We start from the raw sequence: 20,947 nt of genomic DNA, 5'->3' as shown, positions 1-20,947 counted from the left end.
ATCCATATCCAAGTTGAGATGAGTAATCCATACTCTACTCAAGGATGGTTGTATCAGGCGGTGCCCAATAAGAAGACCTTGAGTGTCATGCGGGAAGGCAAGACAGTTATGATTGATGAGAAATCAAGTACACACCAATACAAGATGATGAGAATCGTTGTGGCAGAGTCATGGATGATATTGCAACGGTGGTGGTGTTCTGTTTGAAGGTCGGTGAGGCGGCGGGATTGGCATCGTCGGACTGTTCTAAGTGAGCAGCAAAAGGAGACAACTCTAGTCCGGTAGACGGAGGTTCGAGCATGGATGACTTCAAGGTGGCGTGCATATTCGCCAAGGTGGAGTTTGTTGGATTTTGTGTCGAATATGTGTACAATTTGATTACAATTGGGCTTGAGTTGTAATTTGGTAGATTGGGATATAGTTTGGGGTCATACTTTGTATCCCTAGGGCCCATAAATATGAGGGCATTACTGTGTAACCGTGAGACGACTTGGCGGCTGGTGTGGGCGGCGGCGTGGCCACGGCGGTGCTTAGATGCCAATGTAGCTGCTGATTTTGGGAAGGAGTGTCCGTAGTCATGCCCTGAGGATGTAGACACATCATCGAACCTCGTTAAAAATATTATATGCCTCGGTGTCGATCTCGTTTTGTGTGACCTTGTGATTTGGTTTTGCATTCTTCGATTATCGCTTTTGCGCTATTATTCTAGCAGGAGCCCAATCAAACAGAGCCTAAATTGTTTAAACAATTTTTTTCGAATGTTGTTGTGCTAAGTCATAAGGTGTTTCTAGTGTTTTCTTTTTGGACGTTGCAACAGTTCACTGCAATTGTTGCAGCCGTGATATACAATTGTTTCGTATTTTCTTCTTCGCTATTCATTTTGTGATGATGTGACTAGGTTTGCGATGGTGCATGAAACAAGAGGAGATGTTGCGGTCGGATTTTTTTTCAATTTTTGATTCATACGTGTTTATTTTTATTTGCTATTCATATTTTCAATTTGAATCAAATTTGAATTTGAATCAAATTCAAATTCAAATTCAAATTAAACTAAAAAAAATATTTAAATGACTACCTGAATAGAGGGTTACATCTGGCAGTGCGAGAAAGCTCCCTTAGAATCAAATTCGTAGGGAAATTACTTTTCCATGTAGGATGTTGGCTGCCATGTCAATACTTTTCCCTACGAGTCAAAATCTTAGGGAAAGAGGAATACCCTACGGCTTCACAGTGGGATCTTAGGGCACATCCGCCTTTCCTGTCAAACTCATCCCTAGGAATCGTTCCCTACGGAATACCCCTCGGTAAACTGTTTTCCTACTGTTTTCTTGCCTTTCCCTAGGAATTCAAGCTCTAGGGAAACCGGAGAATTCTAGTAGTGACCCGATGGGAACATGTTCTCTTAGACCTCCGGATGCTAGCAAGCCTGTTTAAAATATCATGTGTTTCAGATGCTTTGTTTATTATTATGAAACTATATATTTTTTATCACCGGTAGCAAAACAGGGGCGCGGATCAATCTGTCTATACTATAATCTATGTATTCTATATCTATATACTATAAAAGTTAAAATAATTGGAGCTATTTTTTTACCAAGATTAGGCCCAACATATAGCCATCGTAGAGGTCACATTTGTCAGGGCTAGAGGTTTGACGAAAGGGAGTGTGGTCCTATTTTTCGATAGAATAAAAATATTTTCATCAAAATTCTAATATTTTTTATACCAGCAATTTTATATACCCAACTCTTGTACCCGTGTATTACTTTTATTTGGCACACACTTTACTTTCCATTGCACATGCATTCGCTTATAATTTGCATTATTATTTTGGAAGGATAATAATTAACATTATTGTTTATGGAAGGAAAAGAAATAAATGATATTGTTGGTTAATGAAAGAAAATTAAATACGTGCCGCACAGTCACGTAGCACTCCATTAGTTAAGTTAAATAATTAAAAAATTCTTGACTCATGTGGCAACGTACTCCGCCCGGGTCACCTACAAAACGTTGACACGTCAGTTTTCAGTTTTTAACTGCGAGCGCTGCCAAAAACCCTACATCGCCAAATAGGAAAACGCAAATCCCACCCGGCAGGTGCAGGTGCATCGATGCCGTCGCCAGCGAAAACGGCGGCCAACGCTGCGCCACGCCCACGCGACGCCGTCGGCGCTGGAGAACCTGCCGCCGGTCGCCTTGGCGACAGTCATTGCGAGGGCCGGTCCTCGCGGCGCCGCTTCGCTAGCCCTGCGCCAGCAAGACTCTCCACGCTGCCGCATCCTCCGAGAAGCGGTGGCGACGGTTCTGTACTGACGACATTGGCATCGATGCTCCAGTGGACCCTGAAGGCCGCGTGCTCCCCTCCTTCAAGGTACTCTCTGATGGCTGCGGCTTCCTCCATCATGCCTAGTTGTGTCATCATCAACCAAAGATATTGAGCCCTTTCAGGTGTTCCCAAAATCAGATTTAAGATTCGATCCAGAAATGAGAATACTAGTTAGTTTTTGCAGTTTCCGTATTTAGATAGAATATATTAGTTAGGTTTTTAGTGTCGGTATTTAGGGACATAGAAAATCAATTGTAGAATAGAAATTTGGTCTGCAAACTTTGTATTGGCTGTAGCCTCTTGCTGAGGTTAAAGCCGGGAACTCTTTTTCCCATTGTCTAAAAAAGAATAGAAATTTGGGACTGAGAATTTTGACACCTATATATTAGCTATACTACGTTAGATACTTAGATCACAAGGACCAATCAATGATTTGGCTTGCTGTATCAGCTTCATGAAGAGTTTAAAGTAATTATAAAAGTAAATAAAAATTCTTGCTACAAAACATAAATGATGGGACAAAGAACTTTCATTATCCACAACATACTAAAAATGTGTGCCTGGTTTTTCTTTTACAATTACGTTCCATGAAAAACTGAACTTACATGATTGCTTCAATTTGGCACCGGAGATAAATATGTCCTAGTGTGCTTGGTGTACATATATTAATTTTGAAGAGTTATGCGCACCACGAATAGGATTCTCATACCAAATGAATGGGATCATGTTTCATAGGATTAAATTTCTGCAGAAGAGAGAATGATTAGGATCAACTTTAACGCCTGAAAATAATCCTTTATTAGTTCTTGGGTACATTGAATTGCAAATTGTCTACTTGCCTAGCATGAAGGCTACTGATCCAGTTCAATACGCTGTGCTATTCAGTTTTTATGAAACAAGCGCTGAATTGAGAAAACCAGCCATGTTTTCAGTATTGTCTTTACCTTTTTTTTCAGTATTGTCTTCGGTTTCCCTTTTTTAATACATGTGCCAAATGTTTGTAAAATTTTTGTCAGGCAACATACGTATCTTGGTTGCGATCATTTCGCATGTATCCCTTGCCACTAGTAAAAAGGGTAAAAATGTTCTGGACACTGTTAAAAAGCTGGCTTTCTGAATTCTTTCCGGACGCACTTGAAACGCTAGCTGAAGGTCTTTCTGATACTGAGATAAGAATATCAGAGTACGATCTTGGTTTTCAGCTCCCTATACCCACAAAGTTATTGTACCGCTTCTGTAATGGTCAGCTTTGGAGAAATGACCTGGAATCGTGTGGCATCATCGGAGGCTATGAGTTCTACCATGATATGGTTAATGTGCACTTGTTACATCTCAAGCAAGCTGTTGAGGGTGCCAAGTTGCTCTGCTCAGACAATGGTGCCATTAGGAGATCTAACTACATCGTAGTTGCTGATTCTTCTTTTGAAGCAAAAACATTTCTCCTTGATTGTCTGAGTGGCCAACTCTACGTTGTCACCAACAATTTTAAATTGAATGGCGAAGTGATGCCATGTGTACCTAACTCACTAATAAGGCTGCACACAGATAATAACGATATGCCACAAGATGGACTCCTTTTGTGGCTGGAGGAGCACCTTAGGAAACTACAGAGTGGCCTGGTCAAGGTGCAGATTTCTAACTTCAGAAGGGACGCAAGACACATCAGTTTGTATCCAGAAACACCACCTACCTGTTCAACCGCAGTTACACATGGTATAAAGGTAATGTTGTTGTGTTCCTCTGTTTCAATGCTCCCGCTTGATTTGACTGATTGAATTATAATTGCCTTTGCCTTTGTGCCAAATCACAACTGAAGCAATTTGTTTTTTTCTATGAATTAACTAGAATAATATGCAGTTGCAGCATATTGTTTCCCTCCCATTCTTAGGAATCAACTAAATTTGACACCACATGGCACATGGTATCCTAATTGATGTATATTAAGAATGATTTGAAGAGATATCAGGAAAAAAAAATTGTCATGTACATCTGTCAGTTTGGTACATTGTAAAGAATATTGATGCGCTTCTCAGCTATAATGCACACCTGTAGAATGTAGATTTGAAAGAAGAGACAAAAGCATAAGTATCCCCTGAAGCGGATACGCAACTTCAACAAGACTAATGCATAAACATTGTTGGAATCTTGGAATGGAAATATTATGGGCAAAGCTGTGTCTCATTGTACCAGTGGACATAATGCTGAAATGCGATGCCTGAAACAAACTAAAAACTGAAATAAAATCTTGCTCACTTGAGTTGAAGGTGGCTGTATTAAGTTTTCACATAAAGCTAGATCATTTCCTTTTAATTAAAAAATGATATAGGTACCTGAAAATGTGTTATAACAGTGCACGTGCTCAGGTGTACAGTATCCACATGAGACTACATCAGGGACCTTCAGATTAGTTTTTTAGTGAGGATGATACATAATTTTTCCAAACAGCAATGGCTGCTACTGATATCTGTGAAAAAATTACAGGTCCGTGCACAGGGTTCACCTTACCGACGGTAAAGCGATTTTCGCCAACTAGCGGTATCGGTAAACCGGCGGTAAATCGCCGGAAACCGCTAGAAACCGCTCGAAATGACAATTCAAATTCAAAAAACCGGTAACCGTTGTTTACCGGTCGGTAATCGATGTTTACCGACCGGTAACCGTCGTTTTTAATCGGTAAACACCGTATGACTTTGGAAAATTAAAAATTTTGGCAACATTTCACCGTAATTTTGTAAATATCATTACTGATGGTATATATCAAACAATTATATAACATTTACACATACATAGACTAGAAGTTCATATCCATAAAAATAGAAATTCACATCCATAGTCCATATAAATCATCACAACAATAGTCCATGCAAATCATCACAACCATAGTCCTCACAAACCATCATCATCAATATATATAATACATAGTAGTGGTTTCCGGTCCAAATGAACAAATGAACAAATGAAAATATATGTACATATTTGAAATATGAACACACATATATACATATAGCTAAAATGAACAAATTAACATCCAACTACCATGAACAAATGGATCCATATAGCTAATATGAACACATGTTTTTGAATATAGCTACACAACAAACATCTAAAAATCAATGTAAAATCAAGAAATACTCACAATGCAGTGGTTTCCGGTCCAAACGCGTCGATTTCCGCTCGGAAAACGCCGAATACCGCTCGGGATTAGAGGATACCGCTTGGGATTACCGGTCCGAAAGTTTTTTTATTTTTTTGAGTGCCCAAACAGTCAAATATTTGAACATGTTCTATATTAGAATGATGTATGTCATCTCTACTTTCTTACCATATTTTTTCCTTTTTTATTTCAAATATTTTTGAAAATTTTAAATTCGGGCGAAATTTTTCGAAATTTACCGCCGGTATGGGTTGCCGCCTAGTAGCGGTATCGGTAAAAATCGGCGGTAACCGGCGGTTACCGATCGGTAAGGAAAACACTGTCCGTGCATCTGCTGTTTTTGTTCCAGAAGATTCTTCTGTCCACGGTGATCCATGCAAATATGTTTACTATTACTTTATTCGCGTATCACTTCCTGATGCATGCATTGTCGATGGCAAGTGCTACTCTTCCTCCCAGTTTCAATTATGTAGCCTAATTATTCGTACAGGAAATGATGTCTTTCATGATGATACAGAGGTAAGCTGAAAGCGACGATACTCAAATATGAAGTCATGCAAGTGCATACAACAGTTCTATTAAATTGTGTATATTACATTTACATCTCTGTTGGCTGTCTTCAGTACAGTGGTCTATTGGTAAAGGATGCTCCAGATGAGTTTAAGTATGGGAATTACATATTAGTGTCAAAGTTACCGGCGACCATGGAGGGATCTCTCATATTCATTCCACTGAGGTAATTTCCGTTGGTGAAGCTTCCATAAGGAAATTTTAAAATAAATAACAATACAAGATTTGAGTTTCAGTCTCTGTTGATTGATGACATATAGAAGCTTGACTATTGTTGTAATCTTTGTATATTGATGTCAATAGATAATAGAATATGCCAAACATAAGCATTTGTTTCTTTCACACCTTTATTGTGACATTTTTCTTTCTGTCTCAAGGCACCACCAACCTGATGATAATCAATTTTCTGTCAAGATTGCTCCATTCCCTCTGCAGCTGCCAGAGTACGTCTTCTGATGATTCAGGCTCCCAAAACTGATTTCTTCTGCCTAGTCCATGTTCTATGTAGAATTCTGTCCAAAGTTGTTGGATAGCATATGTCGTGACTGTGTTTGAAATTCTGGCACATGACATGGACATGTGTACTGTTTTTTGTTCTGATGTTTCTCTCGATGATTTGTGTTCGATGTTTGATGAGTGGAAAAATGCATGTTCCATGAGTGCCCGCAAACTTCGTGATGTTACTAGACTTGCCAAGCACATTTCTATCACACTACTACAAAAATAATTTGTAGTAATATTCTGACTTCTTTCAGTGGCATGTCAAAATGTAACTCGTTGTTAAACATGGAGTGGGGTTACTGTAGCAACCGACCAGCCTCTAGAAAATTATTTTCAGGAGCGGGTCACCACTTCACACTCCCTTGAAAATGATGCCTATTTTTAAGGGTGGGTGAGAGGATGACCCGTCCCTGAAAATGTCATTTGTAGGGGCGCTTCAAGTGACATTTTTAGGAGCGGGTGAGGGGGTGAGACATATATCGAGAAAAAAAAGCTTGTAAGCCCATTCAGATTAGTCATTGTTGACGCTTGCTACCGACTATTTTTAATCATTAATTTGAACAGAAAATCTAGAGAGTTTGCATTTATTACACGCAATTATATCTAAAATAATGCTAAAACCCAATATGCTCTGAAAAATATGCAATGTTGGAAATTAAGCAGAGATACAGGTTACAAGCACCTTATGATCCAAGTTATGTCGACCAATCAGATCACAGAATTTATGCTTACACAAATCAAAGCGACCACCTGCAGGTGCAACCGACCTAGGACAAGATCGGTGCACCCACAAATGACAAGCGCACTCCAATGGCTCCCTACTATAAATATGAAAGGGGGTTCATTTGAAGACACAGCACAAGTTGCACAAGTGCTTATTCCTTTCTTGCTTAGTCCTTTAGGCTAGTGGAGTTTGGCTAAAGTACCTAGTCTTCGATTCCGCGAGGTTGCTCAGGAGTTTCGGTATGAGTTTAGCTTCTACTTTCCTTTGTAATTCTCAGATAATTATAACAGACTTATCTTATAGTTATTTATATTGACATGACTTATATCCTGCGGTGTCAGACATATACTTCATGATTAGTTCGTATTCTTACTTTTATGATTTGCATGACTGATAATTAGCTTTAGTACACCGGTACCCGTTCCATTATTCGAATGTTTGCTCTAGTATGATGTCTCTCCATCCGGATGGTGGGGACTCCGTGCGGGATACTAGAGTATCGCTTATTAATGTAGACAATGTGTCTAGGTTAATCAGGTGTTGCTGGATGTCACCCTTTCGCACGGTTTGTAGAGGTAGCCAGCAAGTGGTGATAGCCTGTTTTGGACAGTGAAATCCTCCAAGTTCGGTTGGGGGGGGGGGGTAGGAAGTCCTTAAAGTACCGTGATGAGCTAGATAGTCTCTTATCTGTCAGTAATGAGCGATCTCATGGTATTTTCTGGTTGTCTAGAGTTAGAATAATCATTTGAATGGTGTATTATGTAATATGAGCTATATAATTAACTAAAAGTACATAAAATTCATACAGCTAACTTCTTCCTTTCTCCCCCCTGCCTTAGGCTTATCTTAACTTTGAGCATGAAACTTGTGTGTCACACTACTTCTTATCCATCATTTATCTTTTTTTTTAGCGAAAAGACTGGGGGGGGGTGTTCCCCACAGTAGGTTTTATAACAAAGAAAGAAAAGTTATACACAGTTCATACTTACAGGGGAGGGTAGGGGGTAGAATGTACAAACAAGAGAGGGTACAAAATTAGGTGATTGACTCTAGGCATCAAATAATATTAGACCGTTTATCCTCCCTAACTCTCACGAGCTGAAGGTAGACTTGCTCTCGAAATTTCTTCATCCATAGTCGAAATGTTGGGACTCCATTGTCAAAGATCTTGGAGTTGCGTAGGTTCCAAATTTCCCAAGCAGCAAAGACAAAAATTTCCATGCAGAAAGGTAACCCAAACCTGCCGAGCTCAAGTAGGACACGAGCACAGAGAGGCTGCGTCATGGCATGGTGAGGTGACCCTGCTGATAAGCATCATTAATTACATATTGAAGTAATTCAGCTGCAAGCACGAAGAGGAGGGGGGAGAGAGGATCTCCTTGTCTCACTCCTCTTTTGCATTTGAACTGTTTCCCAGGAACACCATTAAGTAGGATTGAGGAGAGACCAGAATTGAAGATTAGTTTGATCCAAGCTAACCATTTATCCGGGAAATCCATGTGCTTCATGACTTCTAGAACTGCATTATGTTCCACAGTATCAAAAGTTTTAGCAAAGTCAAGTTTCAACACTAAAATGGCCCTTTTACTTTGCTGACATTGATGTATGTATTCAAAACACCAAGCTATACAATCTTGAATTGTTTTAGACCTGCTAAAACCATATTAGTTTGCTTGCAAAATCTGCAGAATAACCTTTTGCAATCTTTCAGCTAGGATCTTTGTCAAGAGCTTGATACTGCAATTTATCTTACCCCCCCCTATTTATTCAATTAAATATCCAAGCAAGAATTATTCACCAACTTACCTTTATTAACCGTCACCTTCCCTGCAGAAATAAAAATGACAACCTTGGTGTAGTTCTGGGTAAAATACTACAATGGTATTCTATGCTCCTGTGGATTTACTCGTAATCTATAAAATACCCCCACATTGGTATACAAGCGCTGTTGCCTAGGAACACCCACTTGGTGGTGACGCTGGTAAACGCCAACAAGAATTTTTGGTGCCATTGCCGGAAAAGGCATAAGTTAATTAAATAGATAAAGTTATGAATAAACTCTTGACTGGTGTTCATTGTTTAGACGGGCTAACTTGGGTTTGTTTTCTCTTTAATGTGAAAATAGGATAGTGTACGACTGATTTCGATCTGCCGCAAAATTTCACTCAGAATCTGGAGTCATTGTTCAGAAGAGTTCGACCCCGTGTCGTACCCCCTCATATTTCACTCTCGGGGGTCGATCCAGTCACTATTGCGCCATGAACGTCCAACACCATGGCCCATAAGATGCTTCGTTATTTTTCTGCTCCGTCTACTGCCAACGTCTCCATTGGGCCTGATGTCAGCACTGGAGGGGAGAATTTCGAGATCAAGAAAGGTCTTATAACGATGGTGCATGCCAGCTCTTTTTGTGCCAAGGCCAATGAGAATTTCAGTGCTCATCTTCACCAATCCCTGTAGCTTCGCAGTTTCTTTGTTATCAAGGGAGTTTCACAGGACGTGATCTGGCTACGAACATTGTCGTGTTAATATAATCTTGCAAGATCTGAGTATCCATTGATTGAGATCTAGCAAGTGGGCCGAGTTGGAAGATGATATGAGTCACTTTGTCGTGGAGCTAGATTAAGAAATACAGACAAGTAGGTCACTACAACTGCACCAACGCGAAGGAGGAACGATATCAACAAAGTAAATTTGTTTGCGAATAAATCGATGGACCGAAGCTAACTGCTGTCTTGTGCTTCAATTCCAGTTTATTAAACTGATGAGACACGGCGCGTTCAAATCTTCTTGGGTATCCAGCAGCCGTGGAAGCCGTAGGGAAGGCCATAGGGGAACCATGCGCGCGCAATCTCTTCGAAGCTCGCCGCATCGAGTAGCAATGCATAGCCTTCACCTTCTGTGGTGCTTACAATAGATATCACAACGCCTACACAGTACAGACCGTTCCCATGGCAACATTCAGGTACGTATGTCTAATGCATCTCATAGCAGTTTTCTACTGGCTCAAATAGATGACAAAACATCAAAGAAATACATTTCAGTCAGTTCAAACTTACCGTCATCTTCGTCAGTTCCTCCTGGCCTCGCCACAAAGAAGGGTTCCGATGGCACGGACCCTGGCTCGTATCAGTTCTTGGCCTCTTTTTTGACAATGTCGATCTTAGTGAGCGAGTTGAAGAAATTGCAAGGCCGTTGCGCGCCACAGGCGTAAACATAACGGTATTCCTTGCCTTGGTAGGCCGGGTTGATGGAACACAACTCCACTCCCCGGCCATGCACCCAGGGTCCAGCACCGTCTCCAGCTCGCCCAAGGGGGTTCCGTCCAGCGGTATACTGAATCGGGCCACCCTTCACATGCATGCATATGGTCCACAAAAAGACTTCTAAAAAAGAATCGCTTGTACATATAGTGGCATCGATAATCAGAAACTGCAAGCATACGTGTACCTAGCATACGTGTACATATAGTGGCATCGATAATCACATTTTTTTAATTTTTTTTTGCTATATGTAAACAATTAAATGAATTTTCAGATAAAATAGAAAAATATTTTTAGGGGCGGGTGATGGTGTCACCCGTCCCTACAAATCAATTTCCGAGTTAATATAAAAGAATAGCATACCTCATAGAGTCACAAGTGCTTGTGTAGTGTAGTGTGTATATTTCGTCAAAAAATCGTAGCTTGACACAACTGGACTAGTGGTGGTGGCTGGTTGGTTAGGATAATTTTTTTTATTTTGTTGTTTTCAATTTTTTTTATAACCTATTTGATTTTCCGGACAAGAATTTGTAGGGGCTGGCCATGGCATGACCCGCCCCTAGAAATCGATTTTTAGAACGGGTGACGCCATGACTCACCCCTAAAAATGATTTTTAGGGGCAGGTGCATTACTCATCCCTGAAAAATGGCATTTTTAGCTGTGAAAACTAGAGGCGGGTACCGCATCCGCCCCTAAAAATTATTTCTGCAGTAGTGGATCCTTTGGGTGAAAAACATGCTCCGGCTCATCGGAGTGGCGATGCCGACGTCCATGGACACCGAATTTCTTGCTAGAGATATCATCTTGGAGGATCTCTTGTCAACGTCGTTTGGCTGTCCTATGGTTGACGTGCTTGCTTGTTCATTGGGAAGTCGGAGCTTACATCGCTAGAGTGCGATGTAGCTTGGCAACGAGATCCTTTCTCAATTCTTGGGGATCTTTCAGTTTAGTTTTGTTACTTTAGCAGCATCAAATGATTTGAGCATCATGTTTCTAAGAAGATGAGATGTGATGGTTTGGTATTGCATTAAGACTTTGCAAGGATGAATGGAGCGATGAAGAAAACTGAAGCTTAGTCTTTTAATTTTCTTTGTTGTATTTTAAAACCCTCATTTGAGGTTTAGAGTCAAAAAACTCTTGTAACTTTTGGTTGTATACATCCACCAGTGGATATAGAGGTCGGTTATTTGAAAACCCTCATTTGAGGTTTAGAGACTAAGATCTCTTATAACTTTTGATTATTTCTTATCTAAGAAAAGCAAGTATCTAAGACAAGCAAGTATCAATGAAGGATAATCGTTTGGGTGACAGCCACAGCCTGCCACACTGCTGTGGCAGCGCCTAAACTGCGGCGCTGAAAATCGGCGTCACAGTTGTAGCCGGATTTTGTGCTATGAAGGTCTATGGTTGTCGCGGCTTTTGGCTGAACCAAGCAGTAGCTTTTTGTTTTGTGGCTCGTGGCATGTTAGGTAGGGCAAAGTAAGGAAGAGAACCAAACACTCTAATAATATCCTAGTCAGTACTCCCAAGCATCCCGGTGGTGATAAAAAGGCACTTTGCTCTTCTAGTGTTTACAAGGATTGTTGTGGCATTTTACATCCTCGAAGATGACTGGCAATATTGAGGCCGGAGCCATTAATTATTGAGATTGCAAAATATCTCTAGTTGGCGAAAGCCTTGGAGGTGCATCTAGAGATAAGACCGCAAGACACTACTAGCTAGGCGTTGCATTGCTGTCATCCTTGTCATCAAGATAGTAATAACACGCATGTCTCCAGAAAAAAACACGTCACATTGCTTACATCCTCGTCATCAAAATGTTGCAACAAAGTAGCCGAGTCTGGGCAGGTGACGCGCCCTTCAAGGAAGAAGCCACCCACCATTGGTTTTCGGTGGGCCGTGACCCTGACCCCTGCAGCCCGCAGAGTGAAGGACCGGGAGTGCGGCCAGGGGGGAGTGAATGACAGTTCTTAAAAAGAATTTTCTCAATGAAAATAAGGTCCATGTCCTGAATTCAATCCGACACGTCGATCTCTTCTAACCGCTAAGGTGACACAAGCTAACTCGTGACGACCTCACCCTAGAACGGTAAGGAAAAACTTGATGCAAAGCAAAAGCAGCCGAAAAGCAATCTACTCGAACAAGGCACAGCACGAAGCGCGCGGAAGCAATCAATTTACCAAAGTGCCGAAAAACTTTCACTTGACCAAGCATGCAAAGATTCAACAATGATTAGTGCAGCTTAATATCACGGAAGCAAAGCTTATCCATAAAACTAATTTTGAGACACCAAAAAAATTAGAACTGAACGCCAAAAACATCCTCTTAATAAAGCATGCAAAGACTAGCAATTAAAATTACTTAACACAAGTCAATTAGGTATGCAAAGATCTAGAAGCAAAAAGCAAGATCAAGTACTAAATAACTCAAGCTAAGCATGCAGCAAAATATACTATTTGAATCACCACGGTCACAAAGATCCAGATTAGCAATGAAAGAATACACTAGCAGAGGTGATTAGCAGTAGCAATGATTAGAGACTGTAGCAAGAAAACAATGTTTTACTAGTGAGTAAGTGGAGCTCCTACAGTGCTCACCTCAGCTGTGCTCACCTGCCTGCGTGTAGCTTCCGGCCTGCAACACCGACCGGCTTGCTTGCTGCTTGGGCTGCTGCGTTGCTCCGCCTTGGGCCGCAAGTGTGCATGCGCTGCTGGCGTGTTAGCTGAGTTGCCGCGGTTTTTCTTTTTTATATTTAAAAAAAATTAAAATTTCAAAAATATATGTCCGTTTTGGAAAATTTCAAAAATATACCCCGGTCGCCCTATGAGGGGGCGACAGGGCTCAAATGTAATTTTTTTTCTTCAAATTTGCAACGAAGTCCCTGGAGAAAAAAAAAGGGGCCTGTCGCCCACCCCAGGGGCGACCAACCAGTGGGCCTAGCCTACAGGCGCCAGGGGGCCGGTCGCCCCTCTTGAGGGCGACAGGGGGGGCCTGTCGCCCCCCCACGGGCGACCGGGTCAGGCCTAAGGCCTCCCCCTCATTCCCTCCTCTCATTTGACCTCAAAAAATCGAAAAAAATCCAGAAAAAAGAGAGGGGTGAGAAGAAGGGAAGCGGCGAAGCTCTGCCGAATTCCGCACTTGTGATCTACTGGTAACTTCCGTATAAATTCGTTGATATTGTATAACAATTTAATTTAATTAACAGATTAGCTGAATTAGATTTGGTGTTTTAGAACACTGTTTTAGTATTACAATTTGAGTACTATTACAGATTTTTTCAAATAAAATAATTATACATTAGAATAGAATTATGATAGTAACTTATTGATATTGCAGTATAAGACAATAGAATTATAACAGTACCTATATTTTCATGCATCGATTTGGTATACGATATGTGCATTGCTTAAATCATTATTTGTTATTTGGCGCACCACACTATAGCGCCAATGTCTTCGTCAGGATCAACCTACATTCTGTGGAGCAAGTGTAAAGCCACCGTACCCAAAGGAATTAATGTGCCAATGTGCTTCTGCGGTTCGTTATGCAAATTCATGCAATCTGAGGTTTTAGGAGATGACTACAGCATGAGGTTCTTTATGTGTGAGAACTACGAATATGATCCACCTAAGCGATATGGCAAAGACCGGGCCAAGGTAGTAGGACAACATACGCTATTTTTCTCTATGACCTAACATTGAGTTATGATTCTAACTTGTGTTGGACAAAGTCTCCTCCGCCTCTTTGTGATTTTATGCAGTGGTTCGACACCGTGCAGTCGCAGCAGGCAAAGGACATTGTGGAACAAAAAGCAAGATGGGCTGCAGAACGTTGGCGCTATAGTAAGCGAGGAACAGCAAGAGGAGAAGCACAACAAAGAGCAAGAAGAGATCCGCAAGAGGATGGAGGAGGTGGATCGTAAGGCGGCGGCCGAACGTGAAGCTGACAGGGAGAGAAAGCGAGAGAGGGCACGCCGTGCGAAGGAAGCCGGGCCCGAAGCAATTAGGAAGGGCAAATATCCTAGGTGCACTCAGTAGAGTAGTACCATGTAATCCCGGTATTTTACATTCCATAAGGCATGGTAGGTTTAGATGCAACAAGAAATTATCTTATCGCGTGCACATGTCACTGCAATTAGTTGTTTATGTTTTAAGTTGAGAGCTTAACTCTGTGTGTTGTAGCCTTTACCATTAATTTGCAGTTGTAGCCGGGAGTCTATGAAATCTTTGAACTTTTCCTTAATATTTTCGGAGCTTTTCATGTCACTAGAATACTAAAAAGCACACATTTTATTAATATAACGATAAGAATTAAGAACTAAGAAATACATCAGGGTCTGCTGCTAAAAAGCTCGAATAGCTCAAAATAGGAACCATAGTGTATCTAGCTGCGAGTACAAGATCACAGGTTGCCACTGCTCAGCACGGCGATCACGGGTTTCCCAAATGTCGCATTCTTTGCCCAGACATACGTGACAAAAGAGGACAACCCAATAGCAGTGCTCTTCCAACATTTCAAAAAGATGTGACAACACGGCAACCACACCAGCTCACCTTCAAAGCAGTCTCTCTGGTGAGGACGACGGACCTGTCATTCTACAGCGAAGATCTGTGGCGTGTAGTGGGGAAGGCGGCATCTAGGCGCGATCGACCGAGCGGCAGTAATGTAGTGCTGTGAGTCTGCATGCACAGAGATGCATCGAGTAGTCATTTCGAGAATTGAATCTAGCCTTTTCAGTGTTAGGTCAGCTAGCCTCTTCACTGTGTTGTCATGTAGATTTTTTAGGTGTATTTACACTCCACAGTCCGGGTATCAGACCTTTGTGCGCCTATAAATACTCCCAAGTTTGTGAACTCCCAGCACAACTCAAACATCAAACCTCATTGTATACCCAATGTCTGGAGGTGGGTCTAGCGGGAAGAATTACTATGGTTTTGGGAAAGGAAAAGGGGGAAGAAAGGGAGACCCCATAATATGGGAGGGGCCTCTTGGACCTGATTCCTTTCCGGAACTAGTGTTCGAGTTTCCGCCACATCACAAGAGTGAATTTACCAATGAAACTCCTCTTCGACAATACGATAACCGTAGAGAACCGTGGCCAAAATGCAGACATGGTGAGGACTGCTTAGTGCAGATGTGCACCGACAGGATGGATGGCGGTCGGCGTTTCTTTAAATGTCCACACGCATGGGTAATACTCGGTTGTTTCATTTCTTTATCTTTAATGAGACACCTTACATGAAATTTGTTTTGCAGTCTTCCGATGCTCCAGAAAACTGTGGTTTTACTAGGTGGGTAGATCCTGCACCAATTGATTCTGTTCAGGAGTTCATCGAGTATCTCCAGATAAAGATCTATGATCTGGAATGCAAGGTGAACCATTATGAGGAAGTGAGCGAGGGTAACAAAGACGACGAAGTGGATGATACCAGCAATGCAGCCGGTTCACAGGATGAACCATGCACTATTCCTTACTGCAACTGCCCTTGTCACAAGAAGAAGGGCCATGCGCCTCCGGCACCACCGCCTGCACCACCTGCAATGGGTGGATACTGCGGAGAAGGCTCAACGCAGTTTGCTACGTGGGGGTACGGCTACTAGGACTAGCCTAGTGCTAGTGACATGCTGCATCATTGTGTTTGTTCTGTTTTTTTTTAAATTACCTAAGGCATGTTAGGTTAGTCCAGAATCTGTTTTACCGTAGTTTGCAACGGGTTCTGACATGCCACTGCATGTGTGATGTGTGTTTCATTATCGTTGTATTATGATGTAAAATTTGGTGGTTCACATTACGTAATGCATTTCTTAGTTCTTATGTTTATTTCGTGCCATGTCCGTGCCCAGCAGAGGGCTAAGAGGGTCCGATGCCATAGGGGTGGTTACATATCTCTGATGTTTATTTGTAATGAGATAGCTATGGACCGCTTATTTATACACTTCAACGTTCGCCTCTGATCACTCTCATATTTTCCATTACAATCAATAGATGATATGTTTATACTTCGATGCTCCATTACGACTAAGTACGATTCAAACTCGACATTATGTACATGTCCAGTGAATGCAAGTTTGGTACGAGACATACATACAAGCATAATACAACATTAACAATACTAAATGCGAATACATCTTAAACCGATGAACATCATATGTTATAGATCATGGTATGAAATCATCTAGGTCGTCATCCCAGTTGACAGATGGTGGTGCTGCAGATGGTGTAGTATGGCTCGACGAACCTCTTGGCTTTCCCTTTCTCTCTTTTCTGATTCTAGGTTCATGTACAGGGGGATGAACATCATGTGTTGGAGGCCATGGTTTGGGGGGCATGAAGTCATCCATGACATCATCCCAGTTAACACAAGTTTGTGCTACAGGTGGTGCAACATGACTTGACGAACCTCTTGCCTTTCCCTTTGTCTCCTTTCTGATTCTAGGTTCATGTACAGGGGGAGTAACATCATGTGTTGGAGGCCAGGGTTTGGGGGGCATGAAGTCATCCATGTCATCATCCCAGTTAACACAAGTTTGTGCTGCAGGTGGTGCAACATGACTTGACGAACTTCCGGGCATCTGTTCTTGCGCAGGCCAAGTACTATCACTCGAAGATCTTATCCGCCTCCTTCGTCTAGTTTGCGGCATAAGTCCACCACCGAAGATACATACCAATTTACGGAAATTTGGTATCGTTTTGTTAATCAACTCCGTGTCCTCGGGGTAATCCTAGCATATAATTAAAAAACAATGTTACTGTTTCATAAATATGGATTCGAAATGACGGACGGGATTACAACTGAATGAGAGTTACCTTAATGTGCATCTCATACACCTCTGGCCGCATCCATATCTTAGAAGAACTTTGTAAGAATCCAATGATATTAGGATGATTCGCTAGTTCACATACTCTCATGTATATCTTCCGACGTTCTATCAGGTGTCCCTTTACATCTTGCGTCGTAATACCTCGAAATAATGTGAAATCTTTAAACTCTACTACATTGGACAACACCATCTCTATCGTACCATCCGCTAACGGATCCAACTTCTTACTGATAACAAGATGGGTCATGATATCAAGTATTATACTAGATTTTTCTTCGGTCCATGAAAATCCTCCACAATTTGAGGCAGCCATTGCCTTATGCTGCAATATCAATAAGGCACTTTCATAATTCTATTCTAATTCATAATTAATTTTTTAAAAAAGTTGTAATAGTACTGAAATTGTAATACTAAACGAGTGTTCTAAAACACCAAATCTAATACAGCTAATCCACTAATTAAATTAAATTGTTATACAATATCAATGGATTCATACGGAAGTTACCTGTAGATCAGGAGTACGCAATTCGGCAGAGCTTCGCTGCTTTTCTTCTCCTCACCCCTCTCTTTTATCCTGAATTTTTAGGCTCAAATGACAAAGAGAATGGCGGCGAATGGTGGCCAGGGTTTAAAATAGGGGGAAGGGACCCTATCGCCCCCCCAACGGGCGACAGGACCCTGTCGCCCGTTGGGGGGGCGACAGGCCCCCTTTTTTTTTCTCCAGGGACTTCGTTGCAAATTTGAAGAAAAAAAAATTACATTTGAGCCCTGTCGCCCCCCATAGGGCGACCGGGGTATATTTTTGAAATTTTCCAAAACGGACATATATTTTTGAAATTTTAATTTTTTTTAATTATAAAAAAGAAAAAACCGCTGAGTTGCCTGTGCGTGGCCTGCAAGGCCTTGGGCCGCGTGTTGGGCTAGCCACCAGCTCATGGGCCGCACGCCCAGCAGCAAGCTGCTCGCCCCCACGTGGCCGCGTGCGTGTAATACAAAAAAAAACAAAGAGAAAAAGAGCCCAATCCAATTTGGGCCCGATCCTAACAAACCAGCCCACACACTTGGCTTAAGTCGAAACTCTTTTCCCATAACCTATGGGGGACCAAGGGGTGCTGCTGGGGGTCACACAGGTGACCCCCAGCAGACCTGTCACCCACTATAAATTTTATGTTGCTGGGTCTAAATTGACCCAACAAACTGGCCCATAGTCAAATTCGTTCTAGAATAAATTTATTTTGTTTCGAAATAATTTTTAATTATTCTAGCAATACAAAAAATTTGTTCGGGAACAAATTTTTTTTTGTTCCGGAACAAAAAAAAAAAGTTGTTGGGCCTTGTGCGATGGTTTGACTGCCAGTAGCACAAGCGACTCCTAACATTTGCCGAGCCCCTTCTCAGCGCTGTCCCCTCCCCCTTCTATTCGTTCTTCCTCGAGGAACGCCTGTCACCCTCTCCTCAGCATCTCCCTCCTCTCTAGAACCTCCACCACAGCAGCAATAAGTAAGAGAAAAGGAGAAAAATGAATTGAGGAGGAGGGAAGGATCAAGATGTGGTGCATCTTTGGAATAGACTTGCTCTTCCCCACCCCAATCCCGCAGCCCTAGGTTTGAGGAACGACCAAGGTGAGGCGAATCTAGTTTTATCCCTGCTAATTGATGTTTTTAGATGGTTCTTGGTCATGGGGATTAGTGGATTAGTGGGGGAAAACACAATTTGAAGGCCGATCTGAGGTCTGCTGTTCTGTAGCTCGGGCAGTGCTGCTGTCCTTATAGTTTTGGCAACCTAAACGATTTTTCCTCCAAATGTGGGTTATACAAAATTTGTAGAGGTTTATGGGATCTAGCTGCTGTCAAAATTTCACATTATTTGGTGGAGTATATAATCAGTTATTGACTTTTGTTTGGGCGCTGTCCCTGATTGTCCAGATTTGGACAGTAGATGTTCAGAGGTGTGTTAGCCGACCTTAACCATGGAATTAGAGGAAACCCATAATAACAAAGTTGTAGTTCTTCCAAAGATGTACATGTTGTCAAAATTTGAGAATATTCGGACAACAGGTTTGGGAGATATGGATTTTTATATGCTGCTGCCCAGAATTTCAGACAGATTCTCTACTTCACATTCAATGCTGTTTTATCCCTCTTGGTGTCATGTTAAAAATAAAGGACCTTTGCATGGTTGTAGATCCTTCCTTAGGCTTTCTAAAGTGTGCTCGTTTTCAGTCATACCATGTGTAGATTATAAGATACAAAAAAATGAAACAGCAGTGCTGCAATTGCCTTGTGGACTTTTTGATGTTTGGGTTGGATGATGGTTTTGGAGGGGGCGTAGGAGCTCTTTACTTACCGAAAATCTCTTTGGCATGTGTTGTTATCTAATCTTGAATTGTCTAAAACAGGTGGTAGTGCCTCAGATCGTGTCTAAAGTGGTCATCCCTTCTATCATTTGAGGCAATTAAATGTGGCGATGGTGGCTACACGCTTTAAATTGTTATTTATTCTACCTCCACATTAAAAATTCAGAACCACAATTTATATAATACCATCTATTTGAACTTATTTGATTAGTATGTTATATCATCTCTATGGATTCGATGGAAAATCTATAATTCTTTATCTATGGCTTGATGATGCTTTTGGTGGTGGAATAAAATAATGTTTACTCTCTGCCATGGGGGTTGCTTAAGGATATATATATATATATATATATATATATATATATATATATATGGCTTACCTTTTTCTTTATATGGCATTTGCATTGCATCTCATTCATTGCATTGGCATATGGAGTTATGTCGCGAACCTATGGTTCCGACCGTACCGGTACAACATCGTTTATTGGGCATAACGATGCAGCTTCATACCTTGTTGGGTACAAAGGCAGGAGACATGGCATTGCATTGCATGGCATTGCATTTGCATTGTGAATTTGGGATGTGAGTTGTATGTCATGGAGTATGGCTTTGGGAGATATTGGTAAGAAGTGATCCTTAACTAAGGATTGGTGACGGTTAATCTCATCCTTTACGTGGAAATTTAAATCAATATATTTTATTGCTCCTCTTTGGTTCACTTGTACTGGAAATTTAAATCGATGCATAATGAACTTGTAGATTAAATAGCTTGTTAAAGCAGTTTACTTGCTGAGATCTTGCATCTCACACCCCTTTTTATCTTTCTAGGTACTCGAGTGGCTTTTGCGTGAAGGGGTGGGAAATAGTAGCTCATGTCACTCTTTCACACCTTTGTCGAGTTTAACTTATGTTGTAATATAAGAAGTGCTAGAATTTGATTAGACTAAAACTCTAGACTTGTGGATCATGTTAGATGTTCCTAGACCCTGGTGGTGTTATCTACTCTCTAGAATGTTTTATCCCGCTAGTGTGCTTATTTAATCATATATCATGTTATGGTGTTGCTTCCGCTTGAACTCAAACAAGGGAGATGCTGCCAAAAATTCTTCTTGGCTTGATATACGTTGTTTTTGGTGGCATCCTTGTTAGGGCATGTTTAGGGGTGTTACAGTGCGCTTGAGGGCTGGCACAGCAGAGCAGTCCGTCGAGCGCGGCCACCGCTGCCGC

The sequence above is a fragment of the Panicum virgatum genome, chromosome 8K (assembly GCF_016808335.1).
Source record: "Panicum virgatum strain AP13 chromosome 8K, P.virgatum_v5, whole genome shotgun sequence".
Classification (NCBI taxonomy): Eukaryota; Viridiplantae; Streptophyta; class Magnoliopsida; order Poales; family Poaceae; genus Panicum; species Panicum virgatum.
The sequence above is the reverse complement of the archived record's forward strand: the minus strand, read 5'-3'. Positions refer to the sequence as shown.